Source organism: Pleurodeles waltl, chromosome 10 (genome assembly GCF_031143425.1).
Source record: "Pleurodeles waltl isolate 20211129_DDA chromosome 10, aPleWal1.hap1.20221129, whole genome shotgun sequence".
Taxonomy (NCBI): domain Eukaryota; kingdom Metazoa; phylum Chordata; class Amphibia; order Caudata; family Salamandridae; genus Pleurodeles; species Pleurodeles waltl.
The window spans coordinates 213802288-213819308 of record NC_090449.1 but is presented as its reverse complement, the minus strand read 5'-3'; positions in this window follow the sequence as shown (position 1 = coordinate 213819308).

Below are 17021 nucleotides of genomic sequence, written 5' to 3'. Positions count from 1 at the left end.
AAAATGTGTGATTTCCAGCAAAGTTGGAGGTTTGCAGGGCATTGTGGGTAAGAAAATGGTGAGGCGTGCATGTGAAGCACACCATCCTGGACTCACGCAGATGTTTCGTTTTCAGATGTGTCTAGGTCTTGTGGATTTTTCTACATGGCAGCGTCCCAATGTCCAAAAGTTGCAGTCCTCACCATTCCAAGTGGGACGCTTTTGAGAGTTAGACAAGCTCTCATGGCCCAAATGTAAAACCAAAATCCAAAATAATCAAATGTCCTCTGGCTTGCTGTGGAATAAGATGTTTTAGTGTGCAGGGGATAGCCGAAAGACTGTTACCCCCTTCAGTTGGGTTGGGGGCATAACCACCCCACCATTTTTTATTTGTTTTAATTCCCTGGCATCTAGTAGGCTTTCTGCCACCCCCAGAAGTGGATCGGGGTAATTGCCCCATCTGCTCACCGGTGGGCAAAACAACTTTGGCCCAATTGTTTTGGGGTGGGGGTATGGCCATACATCCACCATCTTTTTTTGAAAAACATATCTTCTCTGGTCTATGGTGGGCTTTCCTCCCCCCCTGGGGCACAGATGGGCCTTCCAAAAATAGGCCGTTCTGCCCCCCAGGGGGGCAGATATTGCCAACAGTAATGTGCCCCATGGGAGCGACACTTGCCCAAGGGGCTGTCCCCCAAACAAAACACACACATACATACACACCATTCCCTGGTGCCTAAGTGGTTTCTGCCCCCCCGGGCCTAATAAAAATAGGCTGATCTGCCCCCAAGGGGAGCAGAAATGACCCAAAATAAATCTGCCCTACAAGTAAACAACCCATGCCTAAGGGGTCACTCCCCTTGTGTGAAATTGGCACAAAAAAAACCCTGGTGCCTAGTGGTTTCTACCCCCCCCCGCCTTTGGGGGCAAATCAGCCTATTAAAAATAGGCCAAGCTGCCCCCAAGGGGGGAGAAATGTCCTAAAATACATTTTACCCCCAGGGGAACGACCCTTGCCTAAGGGGTCGCTCCGCACATATAACAAAAAAAAAAAAATCCCTTGTCCCTACAGGTTTTTGCCCCCCCCCCCCCGGGTAGATCGGCCTAATTACAATAGGCAGACCTTCTCCCAAGGGGGGCAGAAATGGCCTAAAACTAATTTGCCTCACCAGGGGAGCAACGCTTGCCTAAGGGGTCGCTCCCCTAAGGTAAAATGACAAAACAAAAAAAAAAAATCCCCGGTGTCTAGTAGTTTCTGCCTCCCTTGGGGGCAGATTGGCCTAATAAAAATAGGTTGATCTGCCCCCAAGGAGGGCAGAAATGGCCCAAAGTTCATTTTGCCCGCAGGGGAGCGACCCTTGCCAGGGGTTGCCTCCAACATATGAAAATAAAAACACAAACTAAAACAAAAAAGATCCCTGGTATCTAGGGGTTTCTGCCCCCGTGGAAGCAGATCGGCCTAATTATATTAGGCCGATCTGCTCCGTGGGGGGCAGAAAAGGCCTAAAAATATTTTGCCACGCTGTGGAGCGGCCCTTGCCCATGGGGCCGCTTCCCATATGTATAAGTATTTTGTAAAATTCCCTGGTGTCTAGTGGCATTCCATGCGATCGAGCAGCAGAAATGCTTCTTTGAGACATGAAAGGAGAGGAACGGCCTTTCCTCTCCTTTCATGTCTCTCTCGCCCCCACCACGTGATCGGAGGAGGAATGCTTTTGCATTTTTCCTCCGATCTGTGCTGGAAGGAGGGGTAGGCCTCTGATGAGGTCAGCGTGTGATCGCACACTGACGTCATCAGAAGCCACGGGGGAGGTCGGGGTGGAAGGGGAAGTGATTCCCGTTCCATTCCTGCCCAGGGGAGAGGGGTGCTTGGTCCTTGGGTGGAGCGCTAGCGCCCCCCCCAAGGGCCCATAGCAGGATGAGCTGGTCTCATTCTCTGCACCAGGCAACCGTTGCCGAGTGCGAGACCAGCTCGTCCTGGGCACCCAAGGAATTAAATACTGATTACCTAATAGTGATTTACAGATAATCACAATTAGGTCATTGCTATTTGGATAAATGATACATCTCGTCCTTGGATCCATGAAGAAACTATTGCCACTGCCTCTAGGCAAGAGTCTCCTTTGCCCGGGTGAATCAGTCATCTATTTCGGTTGCTTCTTGGATCTCCTGTAGGGTGAGTGCTCTTGGACACGACTCGTGCACAATCATTTGGACAAAATCTTCGCCTTTGTCATCCTTTTCTGGGCTCTGGCAATATTATCAATGCAGGGGGTTCCTTGATAGATAATATGCAGGATTGTTGACCCTTGGTTGATAGAGGATCTCAAAAGAATATGGTTGCAGCTGCACGGCCCACTTCTCGATTCTTGGAGGTGCCAACTGGGTTGATCTGGTGAGCAGTGGTATGATTGGTTTGTGGGCTGTAATGACCAAGTAAGGCCATCTACAGAGATAGAGATGAAAATGCCAGCACACCTGTTGGATGGTCAATTTGAATGCATCCGGTCTCTGTGGCTCAGTTGGCGTATGCAATTGGAACCCAGACTCTGTTTATTCGTTACTACAGAAGCACTGCTTAAAGCCGCACTGGGCTGGCGTCAACCATCACCTCTGTTTTTCGCTGCAGTTCAAAGTAGGCCATGGCGACATCTCCAAGGAGGGCTTCATTGATGTCTCGGAATACCTTTTTGGATTCTGGGTCCCATTCCCATGGAGTGTTCATTTTTGTTAAGGCTTGGAGCAGTTCAGTTAGCATGGCCAAATTGCTGATGAGCCTCCTGCAATGCGGTGCCATCCCAAGGAAACTCCTCACTTCTGTTGGGTTCTTGGGTATTGACGCATTGGCATCGGCTTTTTTGGGGTGTACTATCAGACCTTCACAGGAAAATATGTATCCAAAAAACTTGATGAAGTTCTGGTAGAATGAACACTTTTTTCTGTGCAGGGTCAAACAGCAGTCTGATAGTCGTTGGAGAGCGACCCTCAGCTTCATGTGGTGTTTTTCGAGGTTTTCTGAGCATTTCAGGATATCAGCACTTATGTTCAGTACTCTGATTAGTCCAGAGAGGGCCTCTCTGATGGTGTTTTAAAACACCTATGCGGCTGATGAGATGGCAAAGTTTAGCCGACGGTACCATCTGAGGCCCACATGTGTGGAGAATATTGGGATGAAATGGCTGGCCGGGTTGAGATGTAACTGGTTATCTCTTACATTTAGATCCAGCTTTGAGAACCATTTTGCACCATTCAGGTCTCCCACTATGTCATCAATGGTTGGTGTGATGTGGCATTCCTTCTCGACACCTTGGTTCAGGTGTCTCATGGCCATACATAGCTGGATTGCCCCTGGCTGCTTTTGTTTCGGTGTGATGACAAAAGGCGACACCCCTGGCGTGGGACCCGTCAAGTTCTCAATTACTCCCAGCTGCTCTAGGTCTCTTAGTTCTTGCTCCACTTTCATCTGAAGGTGAAAGGGGACTGTTTGGTGGTGCAGGGCTCTCGACCTTATTGATTCATCAATGTGAAGTTTAGTCTGTTTCCCTTTCAACTTTCCCACACCTGTGGACAACCAGAAAAATTCAACAAACAGCACATCTTCATGCATTTTGTGTACATGTTTGGCAAAGAATACAAGTTCTAAGTCCTCTGCTATATGACACCCTAGCAACTTACCAGTGCCGCTTTCAGTGATGTGAAACTTTGTGCGGGCAGACCGGCCTTCACACTTGACTTAGATTTCCATTGTCCTTTTTGGAGGTAGGGGCTCAGTGCCTCTGTAGGTGTAGATTCACACCTGACAGGCCATTAGCATTGGTCTTGGCGCAATTCAATTTAATTGTTCCAGATCCATTACGTTGACGGACTAACAGTTATAAATGAGTGCTGCTATGGTCGTGCTGTCAATTTCTACCATGTATATAGGTGGCAGCCTTCTCTTGTTTCCTTCTCACCTGGTGAACGATATGACAAAAATATCATCTTCCTCCTCATCTGGGTCAGCACCCCCAGCCCCTACTGGGTGCATCTTCATCTGCATGCTCCTCAAGCGATAACTGCCTGTGGGCCGCAGTCCTTTTTCATTTGGTATCCTGTGCCTTGCCCTTGTCTCCTGCTTCAGCTCACTTTTGCAGAGTGGTTCACTTTGCCGCACTTCAAGCAGGTCTGCCCCCTTGCTGGACATATAATTGGGGGCCTGTGCTCCAACGCCCAGTTTCCTCCATACACCGTTCTGGCTGCGGGGACCCAGTTGCCATTGCACCTTTGCTCAGGGCGGCCTCCATGTCTGCTCGGGTGTTAGTTCATGGGACCGGGCTAGGACCAGTATGTCATCTAGGAGATGCCTGGCTGTCATAGGATTAGCTGCTGAAGCATTGACAACTTACATACCTGTATAATTTGCACCCATATTTCTCCCTGCTGGTTGATGTTTCTGCACGTGCTCATCAATTTCCTCAGGTGTATGTAGAACATGTTAGTTTGTTTGGCTTGTTAGAGCTTGAAGCACTCATAGTCAGGATTAAGCTGCATGTCAAAATGCATGTTTAGGGCTACTACTGCAGCATCAAAATCAAAATCACTCTCTGTGTTGGGCAGCGTTTCGTATGGATTATATAGTCAGAGTTCATCATCATTAATCTTTTGACCGCACTAAGGCCCTCATTTTGACCCTGGCGGTGTTGCACCGCCAGGGCCAACGGGGGCGGGAGCACCGCCGACAGGCCGGCGGTGCTCCCTTGGGCATTCCGACCGCGGCGGTAACACCGCGGTCGGACCGGGAAAACTGGCGGTCTCCCGCCAGTTTCCCGCTGCCCAAACGAATCCTCCAAGGCGGCGCAGCATGCTGCGCCGCCTTGGGGATTCTGACACCCCCTACCGCCATCCTGTTCCTGGCGGTTCGCCCGCCAGGAACAGGATGGCGGTAGGGGGTGTCGCGGGGCCCCCGTAAGAGGGCCCCAAATAGTATTTCACTGTCTGCTTAGCAGACAGTGAAATACGCGACGGGTGCAACTGCACCCGTCGCACCTTCCCACTCCGCCGGCTCGATTCCGAGCCGGCGTCATCGTGGGAAGGGATTTTTCCCCTGGGCTGGCGGGCGGCCTTTTGGCGGCTGCCCGCCAGCCCAGGGGAAAAGTCAAAATACCCGCCGCGGTCTTGCGACCGCGGTACGGTATTTTGACGGCGGGACTTTGGCGGGCGGCCTCCGCCGCCCGCCAAGGTCCGAATGAGGGCCTAAGGGCCTTATTTATACTTTTTGGTGCAAAACTGCACTAACGCACTTTTGTACCAAAAAGTTTTGCACCGGCTTGCACCATTTTTTAGCACCAGCTGGGCACCATATTTATGGAATGGTGCAAGCCGGTGCAAAGGGTAGGCTAGCTTAAAAAAAAATGACGTTAGGCAGTTTTGAGTCAAAATAAATGATTCTGACCAGATTAGCATTAATTTTTTACGCTAAGGGGCATATTTATACTCTGTTTGCACTGAATTAGCGTCATTTTTTTTAACTCTAATTCAGTGCAAAACTAACTCCATATTTATACTTTGGTGCTAGACCCGTCTAGCGCCAAATTTATGGAGTTAAAGTCATTTTTTGGAAGTGGAAACCTACCTTGCCTTAATGAGATGCAAGGTAGGCGTTCCAGTGCAAAAAATGACTCTATGGCCTTGACGCCATATTTATACTCCCATGCAAAAATGGTGCAAGGGAGGGAGGAGGGGTCAAAAAATGGGGCAAAACTTGCTTTGCCCCATTTTTTAAGACCTGGGTCAGGGCAGGCGTTAGGGGACCTGTGGGCCTATTTCCATGGTGGAACACCATGGAATAAGCCCAGAGGTGCCCTCCCTAGGCCCCAGGGGCACCCCCACCCACACTAGAGGGACTGCGAGGATGGGGGACCCCATCCCAGGTAAGTACAGGTAAGTGCATTTTATTTTTGAAAGTGCCATAGGGGGCCCGGAAACGGGCCCCCGTACATGGCACAGGGTGCAATGGCCATGCCCAGGGGACCCCTGTCCTCTGTGCTGGCCATTGGGGTGGTGGGCATAACTCCTGCCTTTTCTAAGGCAGGAGTCATGTGGCATGGTAGGTTTAGCTCCATAAAATGACGCTAATCTGGTTAGAGTCATTTTTTTTTACTCTAACCTGCCTAAAGCCATTTTTTGGTGCTAAACCCTCTTCTTCTATACTGCCAGCCCCACCCGACTAAAGTCATTTTTTAAAACTCTAGCCTACCCTTTGCACCGGCTTGCCCCATTCCATAAATATGGTGCCCGGCTGGTGCACAGAAATGGTGCAAGCCGGTGCTAAACTTTTTGGTGCAAAACTGAGTTAGTGCAGTTTTGCAGCAAAAAGTATAAATAAGGGCCAATATTTTGTAAGTTTGCGCAACTTTGGCGTCAAAAAATTACGTTAATGCGGTGCAAAAAAAGTATAAATCAGGGCCTTGGTGCTAGATGGGTCTAGCACCAAAGTATAAATATGGAGTTAGATTTGCACCGAATTAGAGTAAAAAAAATGACGCTAATTTGGTGCAAACAGAGTATAAATATGCCGTAGAGTATAAATATGACCCTAAATATGGTGTTAAGGCCATAGAGTCATTTTTTGCACGGGAACGCCTACCTTGCATCTCATTAAGGCAAGGTAGGTCTCCACTTTCAAAAAATGACTTTAACTCCATAAATTTGGTGCTAGAGGAGTCTAGCACCAAAGTATAAATATTAGAGTTAGTTTTGCACCGAAGTAGAGTAAAAAAAAAAATGACACTAATTCGGTGCAAACAGAGTATAAATATGCCCCTAACAGTGTCTTGAGTGGCGCAGAAGTAATGTTGCAGGCACCCTATCCAGTAATGCAATCGTGGCACAGCTGTGGAAGGGTCTAACAGCACATTAAATGGTGGCAATGGTGTGACTTAGGCATGCGCGTATGGCGCAGTCATGCTTCTTTTGTTAGGTGGCTCTCATAATGTGTACTTGTAATTTGGCAGACCTTTTACTTTTGCTGTGTGTTCCTTCCTTTCTTTCACAATATTCAGGGCAATGAAACAAACACTTTTGATGATTTCAGGCAATGGCCTTGAGCGCCCGTATGCCCTTTTATTTATCTCCTCCGGTCGTCGGTGTGAGAAACTGCAATATATGGTAGAGACTGGATCGCACTGTACCGGGAAAAACTTTCTATTTGTGACTGCAAGAAGGACGTTAAGTGCACGTTGTTAGCTCATCTCAGTGCAGAATATCACCCTTCAGGACTCAGGAACACCCACTCATCTGTGTTTTTTCAGCAGGCAATTCGTGAGAAGGTAGAAACTAAAACTGCAAGAAACTGGAATGGTGAACACGATGTTAAGGAAGGAAAAATACACTCTATGTCATAAAATCATGTCACTCAACAAAGAATACATAATATTAGGAGCAATACAAAAAAGCTGCTTAAAGACAAAATATTATGGAATACTAGGGTACGCAAAATAAGCGATGACCTCAGAGGTATTCATTTAAAGAGGCTTTTCCAACAGTAATGTGAGAGGGACACTAGGGGGGTAAATATACAAGAAACTGGCGCATAAGCACTGATGCACCACTTTTCTTGCCTCGCCCCTGTCCCACCTAATAACACAATGGGTGTGCCGTATTTACCATACATCCCACGTGGCGCATGTTAGACCAATAGCATCAACATTTTTGATGCAATTATGGTGCTTTGCTGCACTAGCGTCGCTACTGCATCAAAGTGCAGGAGGTCTATTGATTAAAACAGGGGTGTCATTTTAACCCCTTTGAGCAGGCATTAAAAATGGCTCCAAAATTTTTTGCTGGCCTCCTAACGTCGGAACACCCCCTCTGCATACATTGTGCCTGGCGCAAACAGAATGTGGCATAAGAGGGTCGCAAAGTGGTGTAAAGCATGCATTGCACCACTTTGTTAATATGTCACAACGAATATTGCCAGCTTGAGCCAGATTGACATGCAAAAAAAAATGACCTTAGTGTGTTGCAAGGAGGTGCTAAGGCTAGGTAAATCTACCCCTAAGTGTGCAGTGTGAGACTAGGTGTTATACCCTTGAAATTAATTCAGCTTAAATGAATTGGAATGGTTATGGTCTGAAGGATGAGGAAACATAATTGTTGGGATAAAGTTGTATGCCACTAAAAAAAATGCTTTTTGTTCAGAAATAGATAAAAAATCTAAATAATCCGAAAATATGCTCTGAACTACAGATGAGGCAAAATAAATTGTGATAAAGTAAACATGCCTTTTATAAGTGCTATATGACTGTAATAGTCACATATTATTTTTGAAGTTTACACTTTTAGGATATATTCCAGTTATTGCGTTGGATTTACTTTTGACTTCTTTTGACCACCTCTTGTGTTCGTTCTCAAAAACCGACGCGACAATTCCTCACGTGTGTGTTTCAGTGTGACATACATACAAATAAAACGTGAGCTAGTAGATACTCCTCTCCTTGCACTGCAACCAGTCCCCTGCTATTTTAAAATGTGTGCCATCGTCACATTTTAATGTTCCAATTAAAATTTGTACGTCATAAACTATAATTTCAAAAATAATTTTATTAAGCACCCGATTAAATGTCCTCGAGGAATAGGCTGTGCGCTTCTATTTATTTTACATCAATCAATCTTACCGCCGATTGTAGGCTGAAAATAGTATTCCCCTGACGTTCATTTCCAAGAAATGAACTGCTGAATTCTGTTAAAGAGCCACAGAAATAAATGGCATGTGATAAGACTTAACAGGCATCCGTTTCTGAGCCTGCCAGGGCTCGGCATCTGTCAAACAACCTGTGGTCCACTGAACAGTTAGCGAGGTATGTACAATATGGAATTAAATACCAGTTCAATAAAATGTCCTTTATTTCAAATGAATTTTTAAACCTACTTACGTTTAACATTTAGGCCCTCATTACGACGGCCGCAGGCGCCAGATGACCGCCAGTGTTGGTGGTCTTCCGCCTACCATAGTAGAAGTACTGCAGGATTTCTGCCACATTTTGGGCGGAAATCCTGCAGTAGTCGTGCTGGCGGTCAGAGACGCATGGGCGGTTCCACCACCGGCCACGCAATGCCAAAAAGACTGTACCAGCCGTATTATAACCTATATTACAGCCTGGCGGTGTCTTGATGGAGGGGCGCTACCGGCGGTGGAAGCACCTGTTTCCTAACAGACGACCTCTCCGCCGGACAAGGTAAGTCGGGCATCCGACAAGGGAGCAGGGTGGAAGGGTGGGGGTGTTGTGTGTGTGTGTGTGAGTGGGTGTTGTCCTTGTGTGTGAATGTGTGTATGGGTGTGTGCATGCGTGTGGGTATGGGTGTGTGTATGCGTGGTTGATTGCGTGCATGGATGTTGAGGTGAATGCCTGTATGAATGTTGAAGTGAATGTGTGTATGAATATTGAGGTGAATGCGTGTGTGAATGTTGAAGTGAATACGTGTATGGGTGCATGTGAGTGAGTGTACGGATGCATGTGAGTGAATGTATGTATGTCAGTGTTAGTGAATGAGTGTATGCGGGATGTTCGTGGGTGTCTTTGTGCGTGTATGCGGGGAGGGCGGTGCTGTACTAGGACGGGGGTGGGGGCACTGTACCAGAAGAGGGAGGTTAGGGTTCTGATATGGGCGCGTTGGGGGTATTGGGTTTGCTGGGAGGGAGTCATCTGCCAGTGACAGGGAAGAAATTCCCTGTCACAGGTAGCCTTTTGGATAGGGTTTTCGTGGCAGTGATACTGCAGCGGAAACCCTGGTGGAAAGCCAGCTCCAAATACCGCAGGTTGTCTTCATTGGACCGCCGGGTTGGAGATGCTCATCTCCGGCCCAGTGGTTCAACCGCCCTGGCGGTATGGGCGGGGTTGTGGCGGGTTGGCCTCTGCCAACCTGCCACACTCATAATGTGGCGGTCTTCACCTCCAGCCTGTTGGCGGTGGGACCGCCACTGTGAGTCTGGCGGTCATGAGAACACCAGACTCGTAATGAGGGATATAATCCATTGTAGTGTTAAGGTATGTATGAATTTAGCAACTCTGCTAAGAAAAATCAACTATTAGACTGAAATTTTTAAAGCTGAATTTTGTATTCCATTTGCCTTAAAATACTAGTGTAAAATCAGATGAAGTTAGATTGCCTTTTCATCCTATTAACTGCTGAAACTGTCGATTTTGGGAGTAAGCCACAAGGCTTTCTTCTTCTACTAAGGGTGCTGTCTGAATCTTTCCCAATTTGGCTGTACAGTTGAGACTTAGAATAATGTCAGATTTTTTACATCTCTAATTAACTCTCTATTTCAGTGCCTTAATTGCTCTGACTCTGTACTGCTTATTTTTTAATTCAGTAATAAAATGATTAAACATTTCCTTGTTCTAGTTATTGAGCGGGTCCATTTAATCGTTCCTATCACCTAATGAATTTTATATCAGATTTTGTTATGTTCTAGTGGAGTGCCTTAACGTGGGAACACTGCCTCTGATTGAGGTAAATTCATGGGTTTCTCAACTCCCTTTTGCCCAGTCTATAGACATTTTCCCTTGAGGTTTGTCCTGAAGGAATGTGTTGAAAAAACTGGCTTAAGGTATGAACAGGGTGGAATGATTTTGAAGATTGAGAGTGTTAATGATGTGTCAACGGTGTGTTATTAAGGTGTCAAGTTTTATACTGAGAGATTAATTGTTATGCTACGTGTGAGGTGTTTGGTTAAACAACGTTGATTTTGGGTTTAGTTGGTGGTTTGATCACTGTTCTGAGGTACTATTCTTATTTGTGATTTCTGTATTGAAAAATGTTTTGTTTTATTATTGGCAGGGTTGGTATCAGATTTGTTGAAATTGAAGAGCTTGAGATATTGTAGTTTACTTGTCTGTATAATGTAGTGTGTTTTTGAGGCATACATGATGACAGATAGGGTTTGTTGAATTAACAAGCTTTCTTTTTAGGAGTTGTATGTCTATTCTGGGTTGGTGTCTTTTGTAAAAGTAGTTGGTTTGCAGACGGAATTGTGATATGTTGCTTAAAGAGGTGAGTCTTCAGCGCTTTCCTAAGTTTTATTAGCTTTGGAACTGCTCCGATGGATACTGCAATTTTGCTCCAGATTCTGGGAACATAGATGGATAATGCCTATTGCCTCGTTCTTTTCTTGTTACATTTCACAGATCTGCAGTCTGGTGGTCTCCTAGATGTGGGTGTGCAGAAAACCACCAGAGATGGTGTTCTTGTCTGCCAGATAAGCAGTGGTTTTGGTTGTGATAGCTTTGTCAATGATGCAGCTGTTTTTGAAGATGGTTTGGGCCAGCAAAGGAGTTGGGACTTGATGTCTTGTATTTGATCCTGGGTGTCTTGACCATTTGCAGAAGCCTAACATCAAGTGGTTATGACTTGGGTAACCAAAAAGAAGCACTACAATTTGGCCTCCTCCCATTGCCCATGCATGGAAAATCAAGAGTGCTGAGACAAATCAAATATCCAGTGTCCCATTTAGCTGCCATTAGTGGCTCAGTCTAATTGGTCAGGACCAAATCTCTTGTGATATAATCATATAGTAATTTCCACAGGAAAATGCAACCAGGCATCAAGAATTAAGCCCTACAAGACTGTCCATTCAGTAATACCCGAAGAACCCTCTCAATTGACATAGACTAAGAAAACACTGATATCCAGAAGACAATCAGAAAGATCCATTCAGGCTGCCTCAAAATATTTTTTCACAAAAACAGATATCCTATTACCAGAGCAGTATGTTTTTTCATTGTTGATGAATCAAACCTGTAGCCAAGGGTTTTACAAGACTGTGAGTTACTAAGAATTGTGTGCCAATTAAGTGAGCTTACATCATGCCCTGTTTCTACTTGTTAAGGCTCTTCTTCATCAGTGTTTCCTATTTGTTCCCCAACCACTCCCTATTGTCCATATTACCATTCTACAATTTTCCATAGAGGGTTAATTTTTCTTGGCAACTACAGATAACATGATTGTGAGGTTTTTGTCTTAATGGTAGAATCTGAGAACATTTGTTTAAATTGTGGCATGCGTGCCATTTGTGAGATGTGTCAATGACAAAACTTGCATCTAAATTGCATATTTGTTTCTCATGGGTACTTCCATTTATGTCTATAAAATGGGCGAGGTCTTGTGACTGCCTTCCAGTGCTAATATAATTTGTGAATTTTTCTGTGAGTGCTTGTTTGAATGTACATGATTAATTGTGTGTTCTTGAGTGTCCTTAATGATGACCTGGGCCTTATCTACATGAGTGTATATTCTATGCCCACTGTTTTCTCAGTCATAAGTTGAAGATTGTGTGCTCTTTGGCTGTATCTATAGAGAATGTTTTTTTTTTATTTTGTTTCCAATCCATGCTTTTACACATATCTGTGGGATGACTGTAACTTTCAGCTTAGGCATTTAAATGAAACTTGACTTTTTGGGCAGTTGTGTTATTCATTTACCAAGTGCTCTCTGTCCCACTGCCTCCAAGATTATCAACTCTTGTGACCTTCCCACCAATACTCTGCAGTTTTGTTAAGCTTTTTGTGTGTATTTTGAAGTGTGATCCTCAGAATGTTTGTCTGTGTCATTTGTGTAACGTGTGTGTTTCTATGTTTCCAGCTAGATGCTAGTTACCTTGTGCCCTTGTTGCTGTGCAATTAGTGGTGATTTGGAATTTGTGCCCAGATTTACAAGAAAATGACGGAGTGTGATGTTATGCCAAATTTGGCAGTGACATGCTCCGTCATTTGCAAAACACAGGGATGCACCATATTGCAACCCTGTGTTGCCACGTGCACCGGCGCTAAATTAGCTGCTGAGCACCAGCACAGCCACCCTAGCGCCATGGTGCAAGGATGGCAGCGCTGCAGGGGAGATTGCTTTTGTGCAGGAAGGGACGCAGTTAAAAAACTAATTGCATAATTGCAGAAGGGCCATATTTTGGTACAGTGCCTACAGGGGTGCACTTTAGGCAGTGAGATTTAGGGGTGAAAGGCTCAAATGTCCCAACTAAAAAAACAGTGGGCTGTACGGTGGAAGGGTGTGATGACCAAGAATTGGAATGGAATGTTTTCATGAGGAACAGGATCAATATTGATTTGCATTGGGTGGACATCTGTTTAAAGTGGCACAGTTTGTGGGAAACAATGGTTTGGAACGCTACCCCAAGTTATTGCCACTGGTTAGATTATTTGCAGCCATTCACTACCTTTTGAGTGTTTCATTGCCAGTAGTATGCCTGAAAACTGGTGACTGGCACAACTTCCAGGCCTACTACTAACAATGTTTCTGAATTCCAAAAAGTAGTACATTTGCACACATTCCCAGAGTACTTCCATGGGTGCAGATTTACTATTGTTTTGGTAATCCAGTCAACAAGTGTGCCTGATTCACAATTAAGTAATTGACACCTCTGAATAAGTTTACTACTTTTTTGCTTTTTACAGAACCTGAGTGTAAATTTACTCCAAAAGTGTAACTCACTTGTCTCACCAAAGCCTGGGGGCTAATCACAAACTGCATTTTGTAGTACTACACTGTTAGGTCAAAACAATCCAAGGAGAGCAAGCCCAGGGAAACACAATTCAACTAAACAGCAAAACTCTCTCCTAAAGAAACATTTATAAGTATGGGTACATGTACCTCATAACCACATTTATATGAAATATTCTGGAAACCATGAAAGACCCAAAATACCTACAAATATATAGAAATATATAAGGTTTATTATACATGTATCCAAAGTATCCATTATATATAATCAAACTGAGTAGAAAGATAAACCGTATTGACGCGCGTTTCAATGGACAGAAAAAAAAATGATTCAATAACCACCTTCTTCAGGGCAATTCATGAGATATTAAATAGCGGACCTTTAGAGAGACCTTATTTCTCCAATAAGGAGACATGTAAATATCTGAGCAAATGACACTTCCTCTGGAAAGTTAGATGTAATTGCTATAGAGTCTTATAATAATCGGCATCCTAACACACTTCACTAGTCGTACAAATGAAACTACACTGTTATTATAAACATACTACACATTGTTATTCACAAACTGCACTTCTAAAGTACTACTGAAAAAATAGTACTTGAGAAGTGCAGTTTGTGAACAAAAGTTTTGAGTATGTTTGTACTTCTACTGTAGTAATACCAACTGCAGTTTACCATTAGGCATTAGGCCCTTCATGTAAACCCTAAAGTAGTCATGTAAACTGCTAAAGTGGCCTAGATTCTTTTGACGATGCTGCAACATTGCAGTCTATTAAATCAGCAATGATGGTGCTTTTACAGTGGCTTTCTGGACTCAAGTATTTAAAAGTGCTCTCTTATTTAATAATAAAGGAGGCTCTGAAATGAAATGTTTGACTAGGATCACACAATTTGGACAAACAGGAAAGCTGGCATTGATTCCATGTCTTCTGGTTTCACATTTTGAAATTCAGCCAATGAACGTACTCTCTTTTGTTTTCTGTTTTACAGCAAAGGTCATTGTTTGGTCTTTCATTCTTGGCCCACTATTCAAATCAGATACAGTCTTACCAGACCCAGTTCATAGCCGCCTTAACCAAAATCCATGCCAAGAATGCATTTATTTGGGGGGTGTCACACCCCAAAGCCCCCCCCCAAGAAGTTAGGCTGTTGGGCCCTCTGACAGCCACATGATCCTGCTTTGATCTGATATGCAAAAAGAGGATGTTTCATAAGTCAACTGAAATGATGGAGAATTTTTAGCATTGATTTATTTATTCACAAAATATGTTTTTGTCACTCTGAGTGGAAGACCTGTTCTATGAGAGCAAGTGGGCAGCATTTGGCTACCCTATCTTGTTGGATTTCTGATTATTTTCCATGGACATTCTAAATGTAATTGACATAGCCAAGAATTTGACTTGTAAGGCAACCATAAATATAACCACAAACCAGTGTATAATTTGAAAATAAGTGATGTTCTTTCTCATTAGGATGTGTGGAAAGAGGCTGACTTCTGCATTTTTCACTCAGGTGCGTCTTCAGTGCTATAGACCATGAGCATATGACAGTAGAACATCTTGATAGTCCTATTTTGACAAGTCCAGAGCAAATATCAGAATGAATCCAACTTGTAGCTGTTGTTGGTGTATCATTTAGGTTATCTTGTAATATGTACAGTTGAAACAATCCCCCCAACATGTCTTATGTTGGACTATAGTGAAAAGTGCACACATATATAATTTTTCTACTTACTTGGTGACTACGTTCATGTTGAAAAGCCAAACAAAGGGTGGGAGATTCTAATTCATCACATATGATGATTTCAGTACCTAGTTCTATATTTTGTGAGGTTCATCACTATTAGCCACCAAATCCATTTACTGTGGGTTTCTAATATGGTATTATTTGAATGATTGTCTTCTTTTCTGTCTGGAATGTCTCAGGCTGCCTAGCTGGATACTTTAGGCCTGATCGCTTGGTTTGTGCCATTTGGAGTGCTACAGGGTTCTTCTCATTCCCCTCTGGTCTCAATTGTTTAGACAGCTCCTATAGCATATTTGCTGAATGCACTAATTCTTACCATGTTTTTTATGCAGATGACACACACGTGAAAATGAACTTTAGGGAAAAGAAGAGTTAGGATTCTTAACACTGTGGCCCTCATTACAACCCTGGCGGTCGGTGATAAAGCGGCGGTAATACCGCCAACAGGCAGGCAGAAAAAAAAATGGGATCACGACCATGGCGGAAACCGCCAACATAGACAGCCACTTTAACACTCCAACCACCATGGCGGTAGAAACAAACACCGCAGCGTTAACCGCCAACAGACAGGCGGAGGACAAAGTACCGCCCACTGTATTTCAAGACGCCTATCTGCCACCTTTCCGGGGTAGAACAAACGCGATCAAAAGCACGGCAGAAACAGTACACAGAAGGGAAAACACTCACCTCTTGACACCCAACGAGGAACCAACACGCAATGGAGCCCGAGTTACGGGTCCCGACCACGGTGAGTACTGCACCTACAACACAGGGGGAGGGAAGAGTGTGACACACACACTTGCAACACACAATACCCACACCCCCACCCTCACCCACAACAACATACACACAAATACATGCAGCAACATTACAAATACACCCCCCACCCCCTGGAAGAATGCAAGGACAAAAGGGAATGATTGTAACCAGTGCAATCATGAAAAAGCAGATAGTCAAAATTCAAAATTCAGTATATACAAATATGTACACCAACTACACAAGTCCGGATAGTGTACCAATCATTGTCCATGGACCACTGGGCCCAAAATGCATGGGCGAAGCCCACACTAGATACCTGACTGGAAACGGAGAGAACACTGCTGGGGCATCAGATCGAAATGAAACAGGCACCTCAGGGGGAGGGGTAGGGGGCACCTCGGGCAGATGAACGCCCGACGCCACTGCTGCACGAGGGGGCTCCATGCCCATTGCTGTATCCTGGGGAGTGCAAAGCCACAGTCTCTCAAGTCTCTCCAGTGGGTGGTTTGCCCACTGCATTATCCTGGGGAGTGCAAAGCCACAGTCTCTCAAGTCTCTCCAGTGGGTGGTTTGCCCACTGCATTATCCTGGGGAGTGCAAAGCTACAGTCTCTCAAGTCTCTCCAGTGGGTGGTTTGCCCACTGCTTTATCCTGAGGAGTGCAAAGCCACAGTCTTTTAAGTGGATGTCATTCTCCACTGGTTCTGGTGGGGGCCTTGTGCCCAGAGTGCTTCATCCTGCCAAGGACTGAGGTAGTGGATGTCATTCTCCACTGGTTCTGGAGGGGGCCTTGTGCCCAGAGTGCTTCATCCTGCAAAGGACTGAGGTAGTGGATGTATCTCTCCACTGGTTCTGGAGAGGGCCTTGTGCCCAGAGTGCTTCATCCTGCCAAGGACTGAGGTAGTGGATGTATCTCTCCACTGGTTCTGGAGGGGGCATGGTGCCCAGAGTGCTTCATCCTGCCAAGGACTGAGGTAGTGGATGTATCTCCCCACTGGTTCTGGAGGGGGCATGGTGCCCAGAGTGCTCCACGTGCAGTGTGG